We start from the raw sequence: 11,856 nt of genomic DNA, 5'->3' as shown, positions 1-11,856 counted from the left end.
GTGACAGTCTTCTAATTCAGTGGTATGATCATTCACACCTTGCCTTTTCATCCTTGGTTTATCAACGAGACATGCTTACTTGATCTCGTTTTCCAGCCTCTTGACCTCTGCATCCATCAAAATGCTTTTCTTCCTCAGTCGTACCTGGTCTTTTTCGAGTTCACAAAGTCTAAGGTTCCCTCGTCGAATGGCTTCCTGAAGCCTTATGTGTTCAACCTCGTATAACTGGGTGATTTCTTCATCCTGGGTTGCGCGCACTATCACATCTGCGGGCTCTATTATGTGTGGATTCCTTTTTGCATTCTCTTTAGAACTTATGGTCCCTACTCTGTTCCGCACCTTTGGAATCATTTCTGTGGTCAAGGTTTTGCACATGGTCCTATAGGCCCATTGAACCACTGGTATGCATAGGTCCCAATCAGTGCGTCTCGCCTAGTGAACCCTATTCAGTATTTCACACACCCTATCGAATTATTCTCCATGGATACGTGGTAGCGTGCATCTCCTTTCCTGCTGCTGCAGTTTGTTCCGATTTTCTATTTTGGAAGTGGTGTGCACTTGTGTGGGTTGTACAACATATGTCTGTATCCATCGAGAAAGGTGGGCATGCAAGTTGTTCCACTCCTGCTGACTGGCTCTCGTTCTGATCTGGGGTTTTCCAAAGCATAGGCACATCATCCTTCTGCATCTACACCAGTTTTCAAAACTTCCTTGATGCGTACCCCACCATCATGTGGGCGTTACACGCAGTGCCCACTTCAGAGCATCGAATCGCTGCTATTCTGGTACTGCGCTTTCAAAATTGCTCAGGAATACATCCACCACTATCAACCCATCATATGTTGGCAGATCCCTTCCCTCTGTTGTCATGCAGCACAGTGATCTAACCATCATGTTGCAATTAAGCATTGTTACTTCGTGCAGTCGATTCTGCCATTGCTCTATCTCTTCGTCTAAATCTGAAGTGCAAGAGCTTTCACGCTCCCACGAAATCCTTCCATCTGCAGTTGGATTTACCCAACCCTCTTCTCATGCAGTTATCTTGTAAATAAAATTGAGATCGTCATCACTATCATCATCGTGCACCAATTCAATGTATCACGCTCCTTCGGCTAGATCTAGCGGTACTACTATGCGTAGTGACTTTTTTTCAAAGATCATTTTGTGCTTCTTCAGATTTATGACTCCGTTCATATCGATGGCCCAGTCTATTCCTAGTAGCATGGGATATGGATTACTGTCATCGAAAATCTCTATCACTTCAAAATCCGCCTGCACACTCGTACCTTCAATATCTACTATTATCCCTTGCAATCTTCCCATGGGCAGGATCTTCTGTTGGTTCTCCATCCGTAACTAAATAGGAGACCAATGTTGTGCGGGTCTTCCCATGTGTTCCCATGTTTTTTTTGGTAGTACATTCACCTCTGATCCAAGATCCAAGATTACTTGATCCATTTCATACTCGCCGATTTGCGCAGTCAACCTCATTTCCCTTCCAATGCGCAATGCATGCTTTCCAAGTTTCCGGACCATGTGCGGTTCTCCTGACCCTATGCACCTAGTGATAAGTTCATGTAGTCCTTTTACTACCTTGCTGTCACGTAGCAGTTTCATGCATGTCTCCAAAAAGGTAGTGAGCTTTGAAGGATCCATCCCTGGTTCTAGTTGATCCTTACTACCTGAAGTGGAGGCCTCCGTGAAGCTCTTCTTAGCTTCCATGAATGTCTCCTTCGCGCATTATAAATCAAATTTAGGTTCCTTTGTAGGAGCCTTGCAAACCCATGCACTTTCTTCTAACTTCTTCCCTTTATCATCACCAGTGGTCATACCGCTCCTAAGCATCTTGTTTACATTTGGGTCTTCTTCGTGCAGCTCAGACATCATCATCTACAAATTCTGAGTCAGAGGGGGCTGAAGTACCCCTTTTTCGCACAGTCTCGCTATCAATGTAGGGAAGTCTTCTGCCTCATGATCAAACTGAGTACAGTATAAACATGATGTCCTTGTCGAGTTTGTACAATCGCAGGCATAGTGTCCTAGCCCTCCACAATTGTAACAAATTAATTGTCCACAACCCCTTCCTGGTCCCATTCCACCTCGACCTCGACCATGCCCTTGAAATCCAGCACATTCCATTCCTACATTTAGGTTGAGGGCTAACATTTCTGCCTGCACCCTGTAGGTAGAATTCTAATCCATCATTAGTTCGTAGCTTCTACGGGTGCGCTCATCATGGCCTACCGACTTGCAGAAATTACAAAACAATTGTTGGGATGTCTACGTATACTTCTGTAATAGATGACAATTATTCGTAGTGTGCTTTCCTCTTATCTGATAGATCATGCACCATAATGCAGGTGTCGTGCTTGGTCCTGCTTGTGCCTCAAGTCTTAACGGCATCAACCTTCCTCCTGCCAAGTAATTCGCAAACACTGGACAATGATCGTTATCATGCCCCTAGCCTTTGCATTTTATGCACCATACCTCCTCGTGCGCCTCTAGCCACGGTGTCCTGTCCTGTTTCAAACTCTGCATCTCCAAACACATATTTTGTAGTTGCATGTGGATTGTTGGACTCCCAGACCAGGGTCCTGTATAGTGGTCTCATGCAATCTCATTGCCATCTCCAACACTTCGACCTAGGTGGAAAGCTTTTGCTGAGACAGCGCCATCCTTAAGTGTAGTGTTAGTGACACTACAAACCATGCGTGGTGTTGTCCATCCGTCAACATCATGTTGGCTTCATGAATCATACCCTTTAGTCTTTGGTCTAGATCCCAGGGGGTCTTGCTCGAGAGCATCACGATCTCCTTAAACTTGATGATTGATTGTGTTTCCGACTTTGGCCTGCTAATTCCCTATTCAGCGCGGTCTGGATTTCTGCGATTATTGCGTTTGGATGGTCATTAGAATGCTTGATGTACCATGTTAAAGTGCGATCCTGCAACAAGCTCACCAGCATAGCCTTCTTGATATTGTCATCCACGATTCCTTGTGCTTCCCATATTGCTCTTACCACGAACTAGAATTGGTCTGGGTCTTCAATCCCTACTCCACTGGATACCGGTAGTTTGATCACACTTTCCATGCTAAAATTTGGTAGTGGCGGAGGTGGGGTGGGTGGAGATGGAGGTGAGGAGGGTGACACAAGTGGCGGTGTGGGTGGAGGTGGTAAGCGCGGAATGTGCTGCCTTATCAAATAGACTGCACTTCTCGGAGAAACTTTCATGAGCTCCTCTTCGCTTTCCTACAAGGGGGAAATTAAGGGACTCATTTCTAGTTCTTCACTACTTCCACTTCTATAGATCTTCCCACTTCACGTAGTCCTAAACATTAATTTATTCGCATAACCCGCTTTTCACACAATAACATCTTAATCCAAGTGTTCAAATATTTAATATACTTACCTCGCAGCCCCTTGCGGAAATGTCGCTCCACCTCACTGTAGCTAACGGTCATGTTTACCATGAACTAAATGATAAATCCTCCTATAATTCGGTCAAGCCAATGGTCCACAACTTGTGCGACCTTTTCTCCTAACGCTTCTAGTCTGCGCACTAATTCCGGAATCCACACGATTGGTTTGTCAAACCTACACTTCCCCTGACTATTTGCTATCTTCGTGATCCACTCATACAGCTTAGAAGGAAAGGATGCAAAAAAAATTTCATGGATTTCCGTATATAAGTAGCGCTCCAACCACTATTCCTTAGATACTCACATATTTCTATTTTCCTGCGCGGTGAACTCGTGAATCTTCTCGTCCAACCACACTTCAATTTCTTTCTTTATTAGATTCCAGTGACACGACATCAGACATCCCTTATGAAGATCCCAGTCCCAGCAACGGAACCATTTGTTGGCTTGTATGGTCCTGACCCAGGTTTAGAGGTGATTTAGCCAAACAAATCCCTGTACTACTAGCCCTTTCAGCAACAGTCCGCGGAATGCGGACTGAGGTCTCACCCGCAGTAGTATGGGAGGGTTCTAGAACTAGGTTTCCACACCCTGGGGATGTCTGATGAACTTCTGGCGGTCCGCGGTTTGACCCTAGGCGCACGTCTCTACGCTCATCTATTAGTTCCTCGCAACCTGTGATGCTACCTTAGCACAGCCCTACCAGGGGCGTGATCCGTATTATACCCAAGTTCCTTACTATTTAACCTGTTATTACCCGATTACTTAACTTATCTGTGTAAGACTAGTGATAATTAACAGTATATCCAGCAATCATATAAATGTCCATGATAGACAAAATAGTATAAATGTAAAGAATGCAATACACAAGCAGATGAACAGAAATTGGAATCAACTTCTCTTTATTATTCTTCATTCAAGGTTACAGACGCGACACCGCCCTACGCACTCAGCTGCAAGGGTTCGCGCACTCAGCTGCGGACTCTACTAGGCCTCTGCGCACTCAACTACAGAGCCTCTTTCTACTACTACAACCCAATATACTTAGACTCTTACTCTATGCTCTGTCCCTTATCGCTCCTTCCCTAGCTATCTTTACAACTTAGAGCCTCACTCTATTTATACAATCCCATGGTCCGTGGACCATGGGTAGGCCGACATGACATTACATTACATTACAAAACTTAGGGCAAACAACCTTATGACTCAACCTATACTTTGCACTTTGTGCCTGCAATTCGCAGAGTCTGACAATACATTTGACCAAAACCTGGTCTTTGAGCCCCAAAACATGCTGTCATTTACATTCATAAAGCAAAAAAAAAATAAAAAAAATGAGTTCTTTTATATTTACACATGCACACAATAGTTAGTACTCTCTAGATCAGATTTCATGCTCAGTTAGTTTAAATCATCACATGTGATAAATAGGGTTAAGTTAGGTTTCTTTTACATTTAGTCCATGATCTTTATGCAATTAGAATAGGTTTCTTTCCTTGTACTTTCTTTATTGTAATAGTTTAAGGTTCGATTTCGAACATTTCATTTTCTACAATTAGTTTAGGATTTGGCTTCAGTACATGCACTGCATTACATCATGACAGCAAAGGAAGGACACATTGTATGCCACACATATAGTGCCTATACCTCTTAAGTTTTTACGAACCCCGGGTTGATAATTAAAGTAGGTAGTCTTGGGAGTCGCAACATTCTTGGATCAATACCAAGGCTCATCACTTTTTGGTGTCGTTGTCGTGGAGGTGTCAGAGTATGCATTGTTTTCTTCCCTGGTTGATTCATTTCATTTTACTTTTTTGAAGAAAAACAAATAATAATTGCATTAGACATATTTCATTTAAAAATAGAAAAGTGCATTGCATTAGTGTTTTCATTCAATCATAAAAAAAATCTCCAACACCAGCCCACCCCCCATTTGATCACGTGGTGCAGTAAGAGCCACATCACCATTCACTTTTGCAGGTAGAAGAAGAAAATGGCAAAGAGTGTAGAAGAAATGGATGGAGACGATGACAATGAGGAAGATCCTCTCAGATTTCCCATTCAAGATATCGATGTTAATGTGCACATGAAGAGCATCCCTCCATATTTTCTTCCAAAATTTCATGGTCTAAGGTCAAAGGATTCAGAAAGCTTTCTCTTTGAATTTGAAATTGTTTGTAGATCTTATGGTTACTTATTAAAAACTCAAAAATTGAGATTGTTTCTGACAACATTGAAGGATAGAGCTCTTAAATGGTTCATGAGTTTAGGGACTAATTCAATAATATCATGGAATGATATGAAAAAGATATTTATAGAAAAATATAAAGATCATGATCTTAAAGAATAAATATTTAGAATGAATCAAAGAGAAGATGAGAGCCTTGAGGATCTAATAGAGAGGCTCATGTACAATGTTAAGAGGGGAAAGCTACGTCATTTAGGATCTGACACAATAAAAACCCTATTACTTAGAACAATTAGGGATGAGTGGATTGATCTCCTTGATCTCATGAGTAGAGGTGATGTATACCAATTATCATTTGAAGAAATTTGTGAAACATGTTGTTGGCTTCTTGGGCCCTGACCCAGGTTCAACGTTAAGCAGCCAAGCAAATCCCTACACTACTGGCCCTTTCGACATCAATCCGCGTAGCACAGACTAAAGTATCACCCGAAGTAGTATGGGGGGATGCATGAACCACGTTTCCGCACCTTGAGATGGTTGTGCTGTTAGTTTTTCCTTGACTTTGCCTTCACGCAAATCGATAAGCCCTTTAGGGTTTATCAATGTACTTCTCTCATTCGCCCTTGGAGCTCCTGCGGAAGTCTCTAATCGTCCTTCATGGACCTTAAATATATAGATCAGGCGCTTACCTGCCTCTGTAATTATCCTTAATACTGTGTCTGCCTAGATTAGCTTAAGTATTGGTGAACTCTAACATGCATGATCTGTAAATGAGATCTTAAATCAATATTAAGGTATTACAGACTCATGTGCAGGAATGTCTATATTACTTAGTGCAATGGATCGAAAATATTGTGAATAATATAGACAATGAGTAGTTAGAAAACATAATAGACACACACATCAACATAGCAAATAATCAAGGAGTTCACCAGACTTCCTAGCTATGTCTCCTGGTCCAGCTTTCAGTGTCGACCTCTATATTATGTCTTTAAGAGAAGAATATTACAAGTGTGAGCTCAAGCAGAGCCATAACACAACAATAGTGATATTACACAGGGATTTCACTCGAAAATCTCGAGTTTAAAGAGTACATAGACTCTCCCTCTTAGTGCCTCTGATCAACTGTTCATAGTTGCGTTTTCTCTGACTCTCTGTCTCTGAGCAACTGCTTCCCCTTTGTCTCTGCCATTGAGTGGTTTTTAAGCCTCTCGGCCCTGTCCATTCACCTTCCTTTTCGGGCTCTCTACCTCCTGGCCTTTGTCCCTTCATCTCCCTGCCGAGCATTAAACACTCATTGCAAAACGCTTAAGGCACATAGGCAGTTGTTCACAAATGGAAATATCTTGGGCGTGGGTGAAAATCCCCTAAAATTACACTTCTCTATTTACACAGAGAAATACTAGGAAAACACTAAAAACACAGGAAATCCTGACTGAAACTCCAAAGCCAGACTTCAAATGATATAAAGTCCACCCCATAATCCTTTCAGGTCCGTGCTTGATCGCTATCGCAAATCCACCATTGATCCATGATCTCCCAATCCAACGGCTAACAACCATTTCGGGTGGCCTATGTGCACGGAGATTACCCACCCGAAAAAGCGGTTTTCTCTCTCCTGCAGCGTGCCATGTGTCACCCAGTGTATGGGATCGGGTAGAGCCTCTCCAATACCACTTACCACCTGAAGTTCGCCAAAAATACCGTTTACCACAGAACTCAAATTATATGAAGCCGTATTTATAAACCTTTTAGGTCCGCCATTCTATCGCAATATCGCAATATCACATTGTATGTGGCCAAACATCAATACACGGGGAAATACAAAGAAATCTGCAAAAACTGGACTTCAAATATATTTAAATCACGTCCATAATCCCTATCGGGTCCGGCCTTTATCGCATGTCACAAGGCCCACGGTCCTCTTGGCATCACCCCTTTGTTATATTGCGATGTGATAAGTCGCAATCGCATATCGCTTGTGTCTCTGGCCTACGGTAAGTCCTTCCCTTTTAAATCTGCGATGCGATATACGTGGTCTCTGCCATTGATCTGCACGCCGATCTGACGGTCCACATTATATCGTTGGATCACAATCAAAACTCACTTTGGGTTAGCACTGATATGCCCCGCTGACCTCCGCCGATGCAATATCACTGATTTGATATGGACCGTTGATCGGTCCAATCCAATGGCTCTGATTCAACGATACTTCAACCTTCACTTTACTCTATTTTCTGCAATTCTTCATGGTTTTTCTTTTGCGATAGTGTTTTCTAATAGTATTAAAGACATAGACTTAGAGGTTTTAGGATCCATTTTGGATCAATGAATTACAGTTATCTTCATGTAAACATATATTCTTACTTGCATTCATATGACAGAGTGAAATACATAGATTCATGCATCAATAAAGCATTAATTCATAACCCCAGTATTCAACATAGCATAATCAAAACATTCATAGCAGAAGTAAAATAATACACACATAGATGGAAAGTACACAGTAATTTCAGAATACTTCTCTTTGTTGATGATTTGGATTCTCAATACAGACTCTATCTTCCCTATGCACACAGCTACAGGGGTCTGCGCACTCAGCTACAGACTTCTACCCTAGGCCTTTGTGCACTTAACTGCAGAGCCTCTTCCTATGCTAAGACTCTCACTCTTAGTTCTTTACAAACTCATCAAGTACTTCTACTTCATTGACTTCCCCCTTAGACTCCTCTAAGGCCTCCTTTTTATACAATCCCATGGTCCGTGGACCAAGGGCGGATCTCCAAAACTGACACAACCTATCTAGACTAAGGGCAGAAAACCCTTTTTTATTTTAGATATATTCATGCTCCACGATCACTAAATGCAGAGAATTTACATTTCCTTATACAAACTTCGGGCCTTCTACCCCAAAACTTGGGTTTTTAACCCCAAAATTAACCCCCAAGGGACCTGTTCCCAACAGGCCCCCAACACAAACATGGTGACTCGCCCTCGAGTCACTCAGCTGGCGTGGAGATCTTGTCGCAAAGACCTCCCAGCCCAACTTGGACAAATGCTACCTCAACGGTGAACTGTGTTGCTGCTTGGTTCATCTCCTCGACCAACTGCTCTATTGTTGACCCTGTGCTATCTGACTTAATCTTCTATTGAGTCTCCTGCAGACTAGCTAGCTTGCCTTCAATAGTGGTCATGAACAAGTAGGCCTCGTCCAACCAAGGCTTCAAGAGAGCCTTCAGCACGGCTTCCTTGTGTTGAGCTGCATCTACCTGCTCTTTCAACACCTTGGCCTCCTACAGCTTAGCTAACCTCTCCGTGATGGCGACGGTGCGCACTGTCACTTTGACTTCGTCGTAGCGCTACTACAACTCTCGTGCTTCTATTTCCAGCCGATGTACTGTAGGATCTTCTTGTAGGAAGGTGACTACCTCGAGTGACTACTCAAAGAGAATGGTACATTCCTTCACTTTGCTTTCTACTGCTGCTACCACGTCTTTCATAGTGGTCTCACACTGCTCTCTGATCTCTGGCTGGGTTGAAGGCTAAGCCTTCAACTGCAACTCTTTCATTTTGAGCTTTAGCTCCAGCTGAACCTTTGCCAATTCAGTTCATGCGTCATGCACTCTAGCAATGAGCTTCTGAAACCTCACATCTATCAGCTCGGCCTAGGGACTGCACACCTCAATCACGACTGTGGCAATGCGCTAGTTCTTGTCTGTAATGTCTTTGACAAGGTTAAGGGAAAAGTCTCTCTTCACAGTTAGCTGGGCGTTGTTGACCTTTTTCTCACTGATCACCTTTAATGCATGCTATTCATGGGCCCAAAGTTCCATGATCATGCTGTCCTACAAAAGGTAAAGTGCCTCATTTGGAAGTATGGCCAGGTTGAGTCCAAATCTCTTGAGTGTGCTCACAGTGGGTCTGTCAACTTTAGTTTCTATGTTAGTGCTCCATTTGGCAGCACTATTGCTCGAGGATCCCTTCCGCATAGCATCCCTGCGGCTTCTAAGGTTCCATATGCCAAGCTAGTTAACGTCACGTTGTTTTGTATCTATGATGCGTGGATCTACAACCCACATAGACTCGTCTGTATTGCACCCAACACTTGTTGTTGTTGCTACTCGAACTAATGCATCAGTTCTGCATTGGCATCCCACACTGTATCACCTATATCATTTAAGTCCCCCTCTGTTAGGGTGATCCGGTCCAAAGACATATTGCTAGCCTTGGAATTCTTCTATGGCCCTACTTTCTCTAGATCTCTGGTGTGCTTGGTGCGGAACGGAGTCGTCTCCAGGTCTGCTCCTCCCTACTCTGTCTGATCATCTTCTTCCTCGGTCTCCAGGGAAAGCAACTTCTGCTTCTGGTTAGAGCTACACTCCTCTTCGCCTACCTGTCCACCTGACTGCTGCGTGACAGCATGCTTTGCCTTGTCCTTGGCATCGGCCTCCTTCCTCCTCTTCGCAACCAATTGTTCCATCTTTAGCTCGGCTTCTTCCTTCTTCTGTTATGCGGTGGTCTTGCTAGATCCTACTGTCGAGTCCATGGCATTACGCCAATTTGTCAGCCAGCAATAGAGAACTACTGCAATTGCATCATCTATAGCCAAGTATGGCAGGTCATGCCATTTTTTCTCAGGGTCCTTCCATGCCTGTATTGAGACATGGTGGAAGTCAGCCTTGAATTCCACATATTCCTGCAACTTCTCAAAATTTGTAGGTGTCAACTGTAGCTTGTGGTTGATGGCCATATGTATGCTCATTTCCATTAAGATTCAAAATATCTTGTTGTCATTTATCCACTGAGGATCCTTCGTCACCCACATTGAAGTGAACTTCACTTCCTCTAGTAGGTTCAGCGCAACCGGAGGAAACTGGTTGTCTTTAGGTAGCTCCCATGCAACTAGCACTACGGACAATAATAGCCATGCATAGTGGAAAGTTTTACTATGATCTTGTGCCTCATGACAATTCACAAGCAACTCACCGTAGAGGTAGCATGCCCAGTTAAATTGAACTCCATCCACACACTAGGCCACCAAAGCTATCACTGGTGCCAGCACTTCATCTACGCGACACTTCCGCATGACCTTACCTGCCAAGATTTGCATCGCCACTTTGACCACAGGGTCACAAAAACTCAAAATGGCGTAGTCATGTGGCTTCTTGAAAAGCTTGAATTTTTCCTTCATCACCTCAGCAAGCATATTCTCGCCAGCCTTTCTACCAAATTCCATGGCCAGATTTTCTCCTATGTATGGCAGTTGCGTGATCCTATGGATCAGCATGTCTGTGATGGGTATCAGCTCCTCCAGCCATAGACACTCGTCGTGCACCAATCACATCAGCTACTTGATCACTACCAGCGTGATAGGTGCGCTGTTGTAATGTGGCACCCATAGTAGGTTTAACAGGCCTACCTTATCCACACCTTTCAGCCACTTCCTCAACTCCAACACGATCACTCCAGTATTTTTATGGAAGACCCGGTGCATAAGTTGATATGTCGATAAATGAGGGAAGCACTATGTGTATGCTAAGTCCCAGTCCTCCAACTTCAAAAGGGGGACATGCCACAAGCGTGGTCCCTCAAAGACAATTTGGTCTGGTAGGAGGGGTGTGTGCAGGGTGACCTTACTCTCATCAATATCTTTGGGCACTTTCGTCTTACCCCTGCACGAAGGACTATATTCAGGCAGCTTAGATATGGGGTCCAACCCCTCAATTTCAACGGCCTTCATTTCCACTGCAATATCTTCATCATCCATGGGGATTTATTTGACATCTTCTTCCGGTTCTAGGTCAATCATTTTGACCTTTTCTTGCGCGCTGGGTTTTCCTGACTGTGAGTGCCTCCTAGGTGATGTGTGCACTAGAAGCTACATTTTCTCCTTGTCCTTCTTTGGTTTTGGACCCTCCTGGGTTGGTGTAGGCCTTGGCCGGGGTGTCTTGGGAGATTTAGGCACTTTTTCCAGTACTTCCACAAGCGCAATTTCCAAGGAAACTCCCTCTATTACCATAGCTACCTCTGGAATATCTCCCTCAGCTGTCACTGCTTCAACGCTCATAGCATCTGCGAGCGTTGACATGATGCTATGCAACAACTCCTATGTCTCCTATGGCAATGTCTCAAATACTGAACTTGCTAGCAAAACTTCAAATTTTTCACGGTTCATGTGCGCTTGAGAGCTCAACAACTCAATTCTCAAAATGCCAAGTGTTTTTTGTTGGGCAACCACCTGTAATTTA

The sequence above is a fragment of the Pinus tabuliformis genome, chromosome 5_1, assembly GCF_031772625.1.
Source record: "Pinus tabuliformis cultivar Carrire ecotype Pingquan chromosome 5_1, CPIR1, whole genome shotgun sequence".
NCBI lineage: Eukaryota > Viridiplantae > Streptophyta > Pinopsida > Pinales > Pinaceae > Pinus > Pinus tabuliformis.
The sequence above is the reverse complement of the archived record's forward strand: the minus strand, read 5'-3'. Positions refer to the sequence as shown.